The sequence below is a fragment of the Cibotium barometz genome, chromosome 26 (genome assembly GCF_041138505.1).
Source record: "Cibotium barometz isolate CiBa-2024 chromosome 26, ASM4113850v1, whole genome shotgun sequence".
Lineage (NCBI taxonomy): Eukaryota > Viridiplantae > Streptophyta > Polypodiopsida > Cyatheales > Cibotiaceae > Cibotium > Cibotium barometz.
Window position 1 is genome coordinate 5,303,252 of NC_141071.1, and position 13,288 is coordinate 5,316,539.

Below are 13,288 nucleotides of genomic sequence, written 5' to 3' on the forward strand. Positions count from 1 at the left end.
TTAGTGAGATAGTGAGTGATTCATCGACTAATTACTCACTCGTTATTCACAATTATACTAATTTCTTTTACACAGAGTTATTACACATTATTGCTAAGATAATGAATGCATGGGCTCTCAATTTGGACAAGGATTAAAGAAATTAGAGTGAGATTAATACTGGTTTTATTGGTTTTTCTCAAAAGAGAGAAGGGGATTTGATAAATTTGGCATGTTCGCACCTTGGTTGGTGTTGATATGCAACATTGAGCTTGTTTAGGTGTCAATGCAAGTTATCCACACTTGATTGAACCACTACATTGCAATTTGAAGCCTTGAAAAGCGTGCCAAAAAAACAGGGTACTTTGGACATGTGCAGAAGGTGCATTTGCATTGAGCAAATATGTCAGACAACCTAGTACAGACCAATTGTGGGTGAAAAGTTGGATAGGAAGAACTTCCCGGCATGGAAGTATAGGATTAAAAGCTTTTTGAAAGGAAAAGGGTTTTGGAACCTTGTTTTTATAAGTACGGAGCCAGATCCGGAACTACCCAACCTACACAACAACAGGTTGTAGCTCATAAATAAGCAATGGTCAGAGAGAGCATACAAAGTCTTGCATTACTTGTCTATATGTATCTCGGATGTTATACTCATACATATACATGATGCTGAGAATCCGAAACACTAGTGCTCGTCGTCGTAAGTCTCAGTTGAGCCAATAGATTCATAATATGAAGTGGAAAGGAAGGAGCATTCATGATTATGTACAAGAGATAAAGAAGTATGCAGATGCATTGGTAACAATCAATGCCCCCATGCTTGATGATGATTTGGTAGACATTGCCTTGCGTGGTCTTGGCAAGGAGTACAAGTCTTTTGATACATCTATCTCTGTTTAGAGTAGAGGTTTACCAGATTTTGATGAGTTGGTTTCACTCTTGCTTGTTGAGGAAATCAAACTCAGTGACTCGTTTCATGATGCATCAACTAGCCATGATGATAATGGCAGAAATCAGGCTTTCTATTCACAAAGGGGATTTAGATGCAGGGGGAGATTTGCATCATGTGGTCATGGTAATGGTCGTGGATGGCAGGATAGGTCACCAAAACAGAATTTTTAGCCTACATATGGTGCTAGAGGTGGTCGTGGATATACACCTCAGAGAGGTAGAGGTAATCCTCGTGGTAGAGGACGTTGGCAAGGCCAACCAACATCTATGAAAAATGTGGAATGCCATTACTATGGAAAATTTGGTCATATGACACGTGATTGTTTCCGCAAACAAAATGATTTGAGAGGGGGTAGAGCACAACATGGTGGACATTATGCACAACATGGTGGAAATTATGCAAATTGTTGAAATTTTGCATCAAGCAGTAATGATAGCAGCACAAATCACTTGTTTGCCATAAAACATGTCGTGGGATCTATGATGACAAATGGTGACAGTGATGACACTTGGTATATGGACTCTGGAGCATCAAACCATATGACTTTTCATGGCGAATGGTTTGAACATATGAAGCCTGGATGTGAAAGGCTGTGTGGAGACAAGAGATGATACCCAACATGCTATCACACATGTTGGAAGTGTACCATTGGTTATGCACAATGGTGAAACAAAGTCTATGGGGAGCAGATGTCTTGTATGTGCCTTTCTATTACAAAAAGTGTGGTCAAATGGTGGAACAAGGTTTACAGGTTCGTTTCAATGAGCATGGATGCTTCGTTGAGGACTTCAAAAATGGATGTAGAGTCATTGACAAAGGCAAGAAAGAAGGCAAGTTATTTAAGTTGGATGCTGGGATTCTTGAGTTGAAATCAGCCATGTTCTCTAAAAGCCAAAATGTGGTACAGGACATTGACATGTGGCATAAGAGGATTGGACATGTGAACATACAAAGGTTAAAGAACATGTAGGCAAAGGCATTGTTAGTGGGCTGCCTAGATTCAAGTATGATGGGAATATGCATGTTTGTGATGCTTGTCCAGTTTAGAAAGCAACCAAGGTTGCCGATTCCTAAAGAAGGCAACATGAGTAGCAGGCCACTTGAGATAGTTCATAGTGATGTATGGGGTGTTGCACAAAATCCATCCATTAAAGGCAGCTTGTATTATGTGACATTCATTGATGATTTCAGCAGAATGACTTGGATTTACTTTCTCAGAGAGAAAAGTGAAGTGTTGGGAAAGTTTATGGACTTTAAAGCTTTTGCAGATATGGCTCTTGGTTAAAATGTTTGAGGACAGATGGAGGTGGTGAATACACCTCACATGCTTTTGAGAATTTCTTGAGAAAGCAAGGCATAAGAAGGCAGTTAACTTGCAGGCACACACCTCAGCAAAATGGTGTTGCTGCTGAGAGAAAGAATAGAGTCATTTGTGATGTGGCCAGGGCGATGCTCAATGAAAAGAGCATGCTAGACTATTATTGGGCAGAAGCGTGTGCCAAAGTGGTGTATGTACTTAATAAGACACCCACAGTAGCCATACATGGAAGTACGCCAGAGATGCAGCTTACAAGTTTTAGGCCAGACATTGGACACCTCAAAGTGTTTGGTTGCATAGCTTATGTATATGTGCCTGATGAGAAGGAGGAAGTTGGATCCTAAGGCAGAAAAGTGCGTTTTTGTTGGGTATGCATAGGATCGCAAGGCATATAAGTGTTACAATCCACAAACTAGGCAAGTGGTTATCTCACAAGGTGTGGTGTTTGATGAACTTGCTAGTTGGTACAAGGCAAAGGATGAGGGTGTCATTGATTCCGTTGATGCTGATGTGCATGTGAACTTGCCACAAGCAAGTTCTATTTCTATGCATGGGCCAGCACAGTCTGAAAGTAGTGCTATACGTCCATGTTCAGGATGCTTGAGACATGAGAGTGTGTGCACTGGGAGTAGTGTTCTGGATAAAGGGAAAAAGAAGGTTGAAGGAATTGGCATTACAGGTTATGAGTCGTCAAGTTTAGAAAGTTTGGATGAGGAACTTGGCATACTAGTTTTACGCACACCAGCAGGTGCAAGGCAGGATAGATATGCGCCTCCACATGCTAGAGTGATAGGTGTTCAGAGTGATCCGCATGCATTGCGGAGATCCCAAAGGGTCAGGTATCCACTTGACAGGTTGACATATCATGAATTTGCTATGCATTACGCATATATGACCTCTTTGGTGAAGCATGTGGAACCTACATGCTATAGAGAAGCTATTGGGAAGCATGTATGATGTTGAGATGGATGCATTGGTTCATTATGAAACATGGGATTTGGTTGCCTTACCACAAGTCGGCAAAAATGTCATTGGTTGCAAATGGATTTATAAGGTGAAATGCAAATCAGATGGTTCCATTGAGCACCATAAAGCATGGTTGGTAGCTAAGGGTTATGCACAAATCCAAGGCTTGTACTATGATGAAACATTTAGTCCAGTTGCAAAGATGGGAATAGTGATAGAGCAGTCATTGCTATGGCTATAGCAAGTGGTTGGGAAATGCATCAAATGGATGTAAAAAATGCATTTCTAAATGGTGATTTACAAGAGGAAGTTTATATGGCACAGCCAAAAGGATATGTACACCCGAGGTATCCCACTCATATATGCAGATTAAAGAAAGCATTGTATGGTTTGAAGCAAGCACCTCGTGCTTGGAGTGATAAGATAAGACGATATCTTATCTCCCTTGGATTTCAGGTTTCTTCAGCACATTCTTCACTCTATCTGAAGAAAACAGATCATGGGATTGTCTTACTTGTCATCTATGTGGATGACTTGATTGTCACAAGAGATCATGCTACATATGTTATGCATGTCAAGAAGACATTGAGTGGGCAGTTTGATATGAAAGACTTGGGTGAATTGAGATACTTTCTTGGAATTGAAGTGATCAAAGACCATGTAGGGACATGGTTAGTGCAACGCTAATATGATTTGGATATGTTGGCAAAATATGGGATGACAGGGTGTAAGCCAATGAGTACACCTTTGGAGAAAAATGTGAAGCTGTGGGCTGATTTTGGTGAAGAGTTGGATGATCCATTTATGTATAGAAAGATGGTTTGGCAGTCTTATTTACATGACTATCCCACGCCGCCCAGATCTCAGTTACGCTATGGGGCTAGTAAGCCAATTTATGCAGAGCCCCAAAAAACCTCATTTGGATGTAGTGAGACGCATTATGCGATATGTAAAGACCACTACACATTATGGTCTTCTTTATGAGTATGGTAAAGGCTTGGATGTACATGGCTACACAGACGCAGATTAGGCAGGTAGCTCGTATGACAGGAGGTCTACTAGTGGTTATGCCTTTACATTTGGAAGTGCAAAGGTGAGTTGGAGTAGCAAGAAGCAACCTACTGTTGCTTTATCTAGTACAGAGACTGAATACAGGGTGCAGCCATTGCTACATGTGAAGCAGTAGTATGGTTAAAGAGTCTCTTGGCTAATTTGGGTGAGCCTATTGATGGCAAGGTTATCATTCATTGTGACAACATGAGCAGCATACAGTTGGCCAAGAATCCAGTTTTTCATGTGCGGACCAAAAAAAAAAAGGTCCACTATCATTTTGTCAGAGAGAAAGTGTTGGATGGTACAGTGGATTTAGAGTATGTGAAGAGACTAAAGAGCAGGTGGCCGACATCTTTACAAAGCCACTTAGCAGAGAGAAGTTTGAGCACTTCCGTACTATGTTGGGAGTACATGGGATGAGCTTGAGGGAGAGTGTTGAGAGCTTTGATAGCCCAATCTCATCTACATCTTCATCTATGGCAGTACATCATGAGCTTGAGAGGGGCTGTTGAGATTCAAGCTCGATGTTAGCTTGTGCCAGTTGCACTATGTGCTGGCATGTTAGGTAGTAACATGTATGACATAAATGACTGCGTCCAGCTGGTCATAGTGTGTGGACATTAGCTAGGGTTAGCTGTGTGTGGACACAACACAAGTAGTGTGCTGTAGATTATGGATGATGGCTTTATGCATTGTGTGAGAAGGGAGATGGCTTCCCTCTATGATTAGGGTTTGCAATATACATTAGGGTTTGCAATATACATTAGGGTTTGCTCTTCTGTGTGTGCTCCCTCTCTCTTGATCTATTTTTCATCACTAAACTCCATATTGCCTTAGCAATAATGTATTTTAATCAGCTTTTGGATGCTATGCGTGCTTCACATGTTGCTGTGCATTACCTTAGCTTTTGGATGCTATGCATGCTTCAGATGTTACTAGGCAAAAAGGGGCAAAAAATGCCCAGTCAAAATAGACAAGAGAGAGCACACTCAATAGCCCGCGCTAGTGTGGGGGCTACACGGGCCTAATGAAATCCAGTAATTAAACACAGAATTAGCACAATTAAAATTTAAATTTGCCATGGCCAAGCTATTGGATTCTTTGCATCAAGGTTTTATCTATGCATTAAGCTCTATGCACATAGCTTAATATATGTACTAATCTCTATGCATAGAGCTTAACCTATGCATTAAGCTTAATGTATACATAAAGCTTATGCATAAGTGTTCACTTAAAGCTTATGCATTGGTTTTAGACATTTGGAAAAGTCATTTTCTCCCACATTTTGTACGTTTGAAAAGACTGAAAACAAAAAAAAGTTGCAAGCAGCTCGTGATGATGTAGTCATTTCACCACCTCTCCCATCTCTCTCTCTCTCTCTCTCTCTCTCTCTCTCTCTCTCTCTCTCTCCTCAAGCTTTCTCTCTTTCGCTTACCCACTCTGTCTCTTTCCATCTCTTTTGTATCCTAAACCTGCTGTCGCCTTGTTGTTTAACTCTCTCTCTCTCTCTCTCTCTCTCTCTCTCTCTCTCGCTCTCTGTGCCTATTGCAAGCCCCTTACTGTTGTTTCACTGACACACACACATGCGCATGGACCTTTCACCCATCATAAATTCCCAAGCATTTAGAGGCAGATGTAGAAGTTCAACCTGTGTAGAGGGTTGCGAGTCATGCGTAAAGTTTTTTGCCAATGCACTCAAGGATTATCATGTGCAAAGGAAGCAAGGACAATGTGCAAGGATGAAGTCTAAGGTACAAGAAGAATAGAAGCACAATGCAAGTCATGGTGCAAATGAGAAAAAGCGTCAAAAAATATACAACGATATTGTTCATTAATTTAATTAGCAGACCAAGGGTCTAGACGAGATGACAAGGTTTGATATATTATCTGAGGTTCTCCAACATTGCTCCATGAAGGAAATTTTCAATAGTTTACAAAATACACTTGAAGTAGTGAAAGTGCCTAGAAACTCTGAGGAGATATTTCTTAAAAGGTCTATTCCAATAATTCTTATGAATGGCACTAGCACAAATACATCCTCTCTTAACATTGCAGATGCTTCAAGGCAGTTGAACATACACAGACATAATTTCTATGCAGCTAGACTCAACGTTTGCAAACCTCTACTGATGGTATTTTACCATTATCTTCTTGCCGATGCTCGTGCAGTAGGCATAATCAATGATGAGGTGAAAGAGCTTGTTTTCAATTTTTGGTTAAGCCATACTCATGTTTCACCTAACAAAAAGGATGTATACCACAAGCACTTGGATAGAAAATCTTATGTTAAGCATCCAACACACCTCGATCAATCATGGGTAACAGCAACAACCCGTGCTCCAAAACTTGTGCTAATTTAGTGTGCTTTTATACATTACATATTCCTTCAGTATATAGATTCAGATAGTAGATTAGATGTTTCCAACTGGTATTCAAACAAATGCCAAATTCTCTACTCTTCTATGATTCTATCATCCTTGTATGTGTGTTGTTTCCTTCTTTTATCATGTGTCTATGTGTATTATGTCTATCTGTCAGATTTTCAGTCAGTTAACCTATGGCTCTTGGATTACTTGGGGAAGTTTAGGACTGGAAAATCTAGCAAATAAAAAGAAACCATCCTCCCTCACAAGGCAGAGCATGGTTCTAAACGGTTTTCAACTTGGGGCGGCAATAAACAAAACCAAGAAAATTGGTGTAAAACCAGTAAGAGATTGGTGTTAAACTAATAAGATACCCATTCAAAAACAAAATGTATACACTTAGGCTATAGCAAAAACAAGCTTAAGTGGCTTTTCACCAGTATCATACCGCTCCCAAATCAATATGATACCAATTGTGGAATGATAGCTGTATATAACTAACACTATTGATAGGGAAAAGACCAACTACTAGTTAAACACTGCTATCATACTGGCATGGTCTCCTCTAATGTACTCTGTATCTAGCAATTTTTCTAACCAGTATTATACTGGTATGATACTGGTGGGTAAATATCGAAAGGAGAACTTGGGGTGGCCATATGATACCAGTGTTTTGTACCAATACGATACCATTTGGAACATTAGCTCTATGCAAAATGCATTAAATATAAGGTAAATATCATCTTTGCTTTAGACAACACCTATTTTGAAACAATATGATACCGGTGTTAAACCAATAAGATACCGGTTGGTGAACCAACTGCATACACCTAGGAACCTATAACTACAAACTAGTTTCAAACCAAATGTTTAACTTGCTATGATGATTTTGTATTATAGGTTGAACTATATTTGCTATTTAAGGAGATGCATCCATAGGAACCAATTCATTAACGAGCTTTCAAGAAATTAAAGCCATGCTTTGTGCCCAAGATTAAGAATCGATACACTTGTTGCTGCATAACACATGTTCAGATGTCAAGCTTAAAAGATGCATTGAACCAAATTAGAGGATCTACTTTTGGGTTGAATGGCAAAGCATGTCGGTGTGATTGTGTCATTTGTAATGTGGGTTCTTAGCCAGGTGGGTGCAAGGCTACAGAGAAGTCCTACAAGAGCACCACAAGCACACATGGGAGTCTATCCTATGTCCCAAAATTGAAGGTACTATTTTCCATTCTTTGAAGTGTCTGATGGGGAGTTGCACTATCTGTGGTCCTCAAAACATAGCAGTTTGTCCAGCTAAATCTTCACACCATGAAGATCTTTTAGTACATAGAATGTGGAACCACTAATGATGGCAAGACAAAGAAGAGGAAAGATTTAATACACAAGAAAATGTCATGCAAGGCACTGAATCAAATGTTCAACAACTAGCTCAGAAAGTTTATCAAACATAATTTTGTGTACAGGTGGCAAGCTGAGCAATACAAAGAATCTTGTCCAAATTTCCCAAAGATGTGGTAATATTTGTTGTAGACTTTGCTGAGAATTACTCTTTTAAGGAGAATAATGATATACAATCAATGCATTGGTATTCACGACAAGTGTCCATATTTGTGCATATTACATACTTTTGCATTACAGGTGACATCGAGAAAACGATACACTTTTATATCTCTGATGATAAGAAGCATGATACCCATTTTGTGCAACATTGTTTCATGCTACATTATAATTAGGTATTACCCTTTGGTATTCCCCTACACTTCATTGAGTTTGGTTTGATGGTGCTTTGTCTCAATTCAAAGAAAAAAGGCCTTTCTACTTTGTTTCTAGGTACAATGCCATCACAGGGTTGCGAATGAATTGGAATTTCTTTGGCTCTGGTCATGGAAAGGGAGAGAACAATGGTGCAAGGGCTGTGGTGTGAAGAGAGCACTAAATCATGAATAACTCAAGCCTAATGGTGCTAAGCTCCAATGTGATGTCGTAAAATTTTTGCAAGAAATGCTCACCACTGGAGTCGAGTCCGCATATGCATCACAACCTCGGTACATTAGTAGAGTCTTTTGGGAGATAAAGTTGGGTGATATAGATAGAGATGAGGCATGGAATGTCAAGGTTGTAACAAACAAAAGATCCCTACATTCAATCTCTGTATACTCTCAAACAACATTGAGGGTGCGTCGGTTATCATGTTATTGTAGTAATTGTATGGAACACTTATGGCGTAGATGCAACAATCAGTCTCATATTCATAGCTGGGACTACATTGCCCTTGAACCATTGGTAGAAGGCACTGAAGAAGACAATGTTGACATTGATGTTAACATCGCAAAAATTGAGGAGTCTAGGTCCTACAAAGGGCACCATGATACCCTTAGTGATGTCCTTCTTGTAGGAGACAATTTCGTGGGGTGACAGTTGAAAAAGGAAACCCAGAGAGTGTAGACTTCTACATCTTGAAATGCACAAAGGAGAAAGAGCTTTGCAAAGAGACCTACAAAGGATAAATGGGGGAATGGCATTGCATGAGGTTGTGTTATTGTGTGAAAGGGTTCTTCTATGCACCTAAAGACGAGCAAACCTACGAGTTGTGGGATGACAAGTCAGAGGCCTTGACAGTGACGCATCTTGGTACGGGCAATCAAATTTCCAATGGATTCACACCCAGTTAACAAAAATCTATTTGTCCTATCCCCTAAGGTACATGAAGTTGTGTACAATAGTATGCCATTGATTTTTTAGCATACTTGTTAGATACAAAGCTGTGTAAAATAGTATGCCATCAAATTGTTGTGTGCATACTTGACATGTTTCTAATGAAAAAAAAGAGAGAAAAATATTCAATATTAATGGAATTTCAGCTTATGTATGTATATATTCCAGAAAATATACGTGTTTGTCACTTTGTGTATATATACACATGGGCTAATTTTAGGAGTGATAGCGGCCAGGAGTCTGTGATGAATGTGAACAAGAATGTGAATGTGTCTATGATTCGGTTGGCCTTGGATGAAGGCTCTCTCCCACTCTTGACAATTCTTCCCACAATTTTTCCTTTTCTTGTCTGATGGCCTCTTGTTCTTGCCTCTGGGCCTCCAGATCAACCTGTCTCCTAGATTCCACTCATTCATCCACCTTAGCTATGCACCTCTCAAATTCGTCTCAATAGTAGTAGCTTGGTGGGCTTGAACTTCCCTTTCATATTGTTTTTCTTGCTAACACCTACGCTCTTCAGCTTTCCTTGTTGTGAAATCTCCTGCCCGTCTCATCTCCTATTCTGCACAATCATGCACCGCCAAAATAATTCTTTGTATAACTTTTATCCTAAATTGTTTAACATGCAATTGTTTATATTTATGCAGATTAAGTTCCTTTACACAAAGAAAAATATTTTGTTGGAAACCTCATAGCTACGCTAGATGATGGAGATGTAGATTATAAAAATTACTTACATAAGGAATATTATAAATCCTTTTTATCAAAAGAAATGCGTTAAGGCATGTCCTCCATCCACAACTGACATCTAGAGGCTGGACTGTCACCATTATCCTTCAATGTCTCATGGCTTGAATAAGATTTGACTCCAGTAATAGGTGTTCCACAACTGATGCAAACTTTCAACCACATCTGAAAGGTTGACAAAACAAGAATTAGTTTATCCTACTTCAATAAATCTATCTATATGATTGTACAAGAGGGAAATGTCAATAGAGACTTACTCTCTAACGTGACCATGATATCCAGAGATAGAGTATGCAAAGTAACATGTATTTTGTTCAATGTTGTAAAGAAGCAAACTCCAATGTGCGCTGAAAAAAAACCCATGACATAGGTGTTATAAAACAAACACATACAAATTACCTAATATATGTTGTTAGTCCATAACTTAACATGAGACTCACCATTCGTTATAAGCCGTGACAATAATTCATGCTAAAACAAACACATACAAATTACCTAATATATGTTGTTAGTCCATAACTTAACATGAGACTCACCATTCGTTATAAGCATGACAATAATTCATGCTAAATCAAGGTTGACCCCTTGAAACCAGGCCATTAGGTCCAAAAAGGATGTCCCCTCATTTTGCAATTGTCCTGATATGAGAGGGCCTATAACATATGTACTATTTTGTATCTCTCTTGGTAGAAGTGAGAGACAATACCTGCAGGCAACAATGAATAAAAAATAGAATTAGGATTTGTGAAACAATAGAAATAGGATTTGTGAAAAATAGAATACATGCAGGCAACAATGAATAGAAAACAAAATTAGGATTTGTGAAACAATAGAAATAGGATTTGTGAAAAATAGAATTAAAATTAGAAAATAGAATACAACACAATCATGCCAACAAACCATAGTGATACATTCACGAATGTGTTTGTGACTTCCAGTATCTCACCACATCGCAAAACATGTAAATCAACTGCATCTAAGCCGGTAACAAGCCTGCTTCCCTGCATTGTAAATGCCATATTGACGGGTATAATATTCTCCAACTTGCTTAATTCTCTAATATTTTGTGCTTCAAAGATGTTAATTTATTTATGAATCCTATTGGATTCTTGCCATGCATCATCATCTGCTAGATCATCAAAAAAATTATCACCATCACTAGTAGAACCGGACACGGTTGTGACTGTGTGGCAGTAGCTTTCAGTTGTTGTGCTTGTGGTTGTGCCTCTAGTTCTTTTGGTTATGCATGAGGTTCTGGTTGTGCAGCATCTTGCTATGGTCTTTTTCTTCTTCTCTTCTTTAAGTTCGAGAGTGGGTGTCCCTGTCATGACCAGTGTGTTAAAATTACAGCAATGTGATGAGCTATGGTGGTGGATCAAAGATGTAATTAGTGAGTAATTAACTAATAGCTTAATGTAGGCATGGATAATCAAAAACCAGCAAATTCTCATTAGGCCAATGCCTCAATTTATAGAGTTTACATCCAAGCATCTAATCCCACTGATTTCTCCTTGATTCACTCCACCTCTTTTGCTTGATTCTCTCCACCTCTTCACTTTTCCCAGAATATCTCCACACCTCCTAAATCTTCTCATGCTACCCTTTATTCTCTCCCAGTAGATTCTTCTCACCTTTTCATAGGTTCTCTCACATTTACACATTCTCTCACATTTACACATTCTCTCACATTTACACATTCTCTTTTATAGCCTCTAGCCAAGGGCTTGTTCCCGCACACACCCTATTCACTTGCATATTTCAACACCTTTCACGTGGACCCTATACCAAGTTTCCCTCTTGCTTGATAGTCCACGATCAGTGCCTAGCACACCTCCCCTCAAGTTAACTTAGCACACCTTGACCCTATACCAAGTTTCTCTCTTACTTGATAGTCCGCGACCAATGCCTCAAGTCCCTAAACTCATAGTCCTTGACACTCTCTCTCTCTATGTGTCCAAGGCTACTACAAGTGCCTGCGACCTTGACTAAATTGCTCACACATACATCTACCACACGTGGCCTTGACTAAATTGCTCACACATACATCTACCACACGTGGCCTACATCATTGGTGGCTCAGAGATGGTTTTACTTTGTTGGGATAGGTTACATTGGGTTGTGGGGTCTCTCTCTCTCTCTCTCTCAGAGATTTTCACATGGCTCCTCACTCTTTGGAGCCTCACATCTTCTCTTGTCTTCAGTCTTCTTATCGTGGCAGTTTCTCTCCACGCGTCCATGTCTTCTTCTTCTTTCAGTCTTCTTGTTGTGGCAGCTTCTCTTCTCGTGTCCATGTCTTCCTTCAATGTTTCCTCTAGATCTTCTTCTCGGTGTGGATCCTCTTCTTGGAAAGAGATGTTCTTCTTCTTTCATGGCGGCTGGGGCCATGAGCTTGTTCATCAGTTCTTGCTCCATGTGAGCAACATGTTTAAACGTTTTGTTGACAGTTCTTTTGGGTTTTTGATATTTATCTTGTGCCATTATGCAATGCAAACCCAAATCTATGCGGGAGGTCTTACCTCGCGCCTTATTCTAGACAAGGGTAGTGTCTGATCCCATTTTTACACTGATGTAATATGCACAATACATAATGCATATGGCATTCATTCTTATGCACATTCCCAAATGCAACTCTGGCTGTGAATAATCTTGAATTTGAGTGTGATTTGCAGGCATTAACCAAGGATTAAATGCAAAATGATGATTACCATAAATTTATCAGCATAATTTTATGAGAAATTACATTAAATCAAGGGTAACCAATTTGTACAGAATGGTTGGAGTAATTGCAATATGAAGTTATAGGGATCTGTATTAGATACCTAATGGTTAATTTTAACCCTCAATTGCACCAAAATATAGTGATTAGCACTGATTAATCATTGATTAGCAAATTAATCCTCTATTTTGTGTGCAGAAAACAAAGTATGCGGGGAGCCCAGATCTGAGGCCTTAGAGTTCAAATGAGCTCAAATGTTTTCAAGGCCATCAATAGCAATTAGTCTAGTAGAGGATTAAGCCAAGAAACACAAGATTTGATCAAACATTGAGAATGCTTAATCTCTGTTTTACCAAAGTCACCTGCAGATTTGATGAAGAGCTTGGATCTCACTGTAGATTTGATCAAATCAAATTCTGACTTCACCAGCTTGTAGAGCATGCTTGAAAACCCCCGGAGCTAAGAGG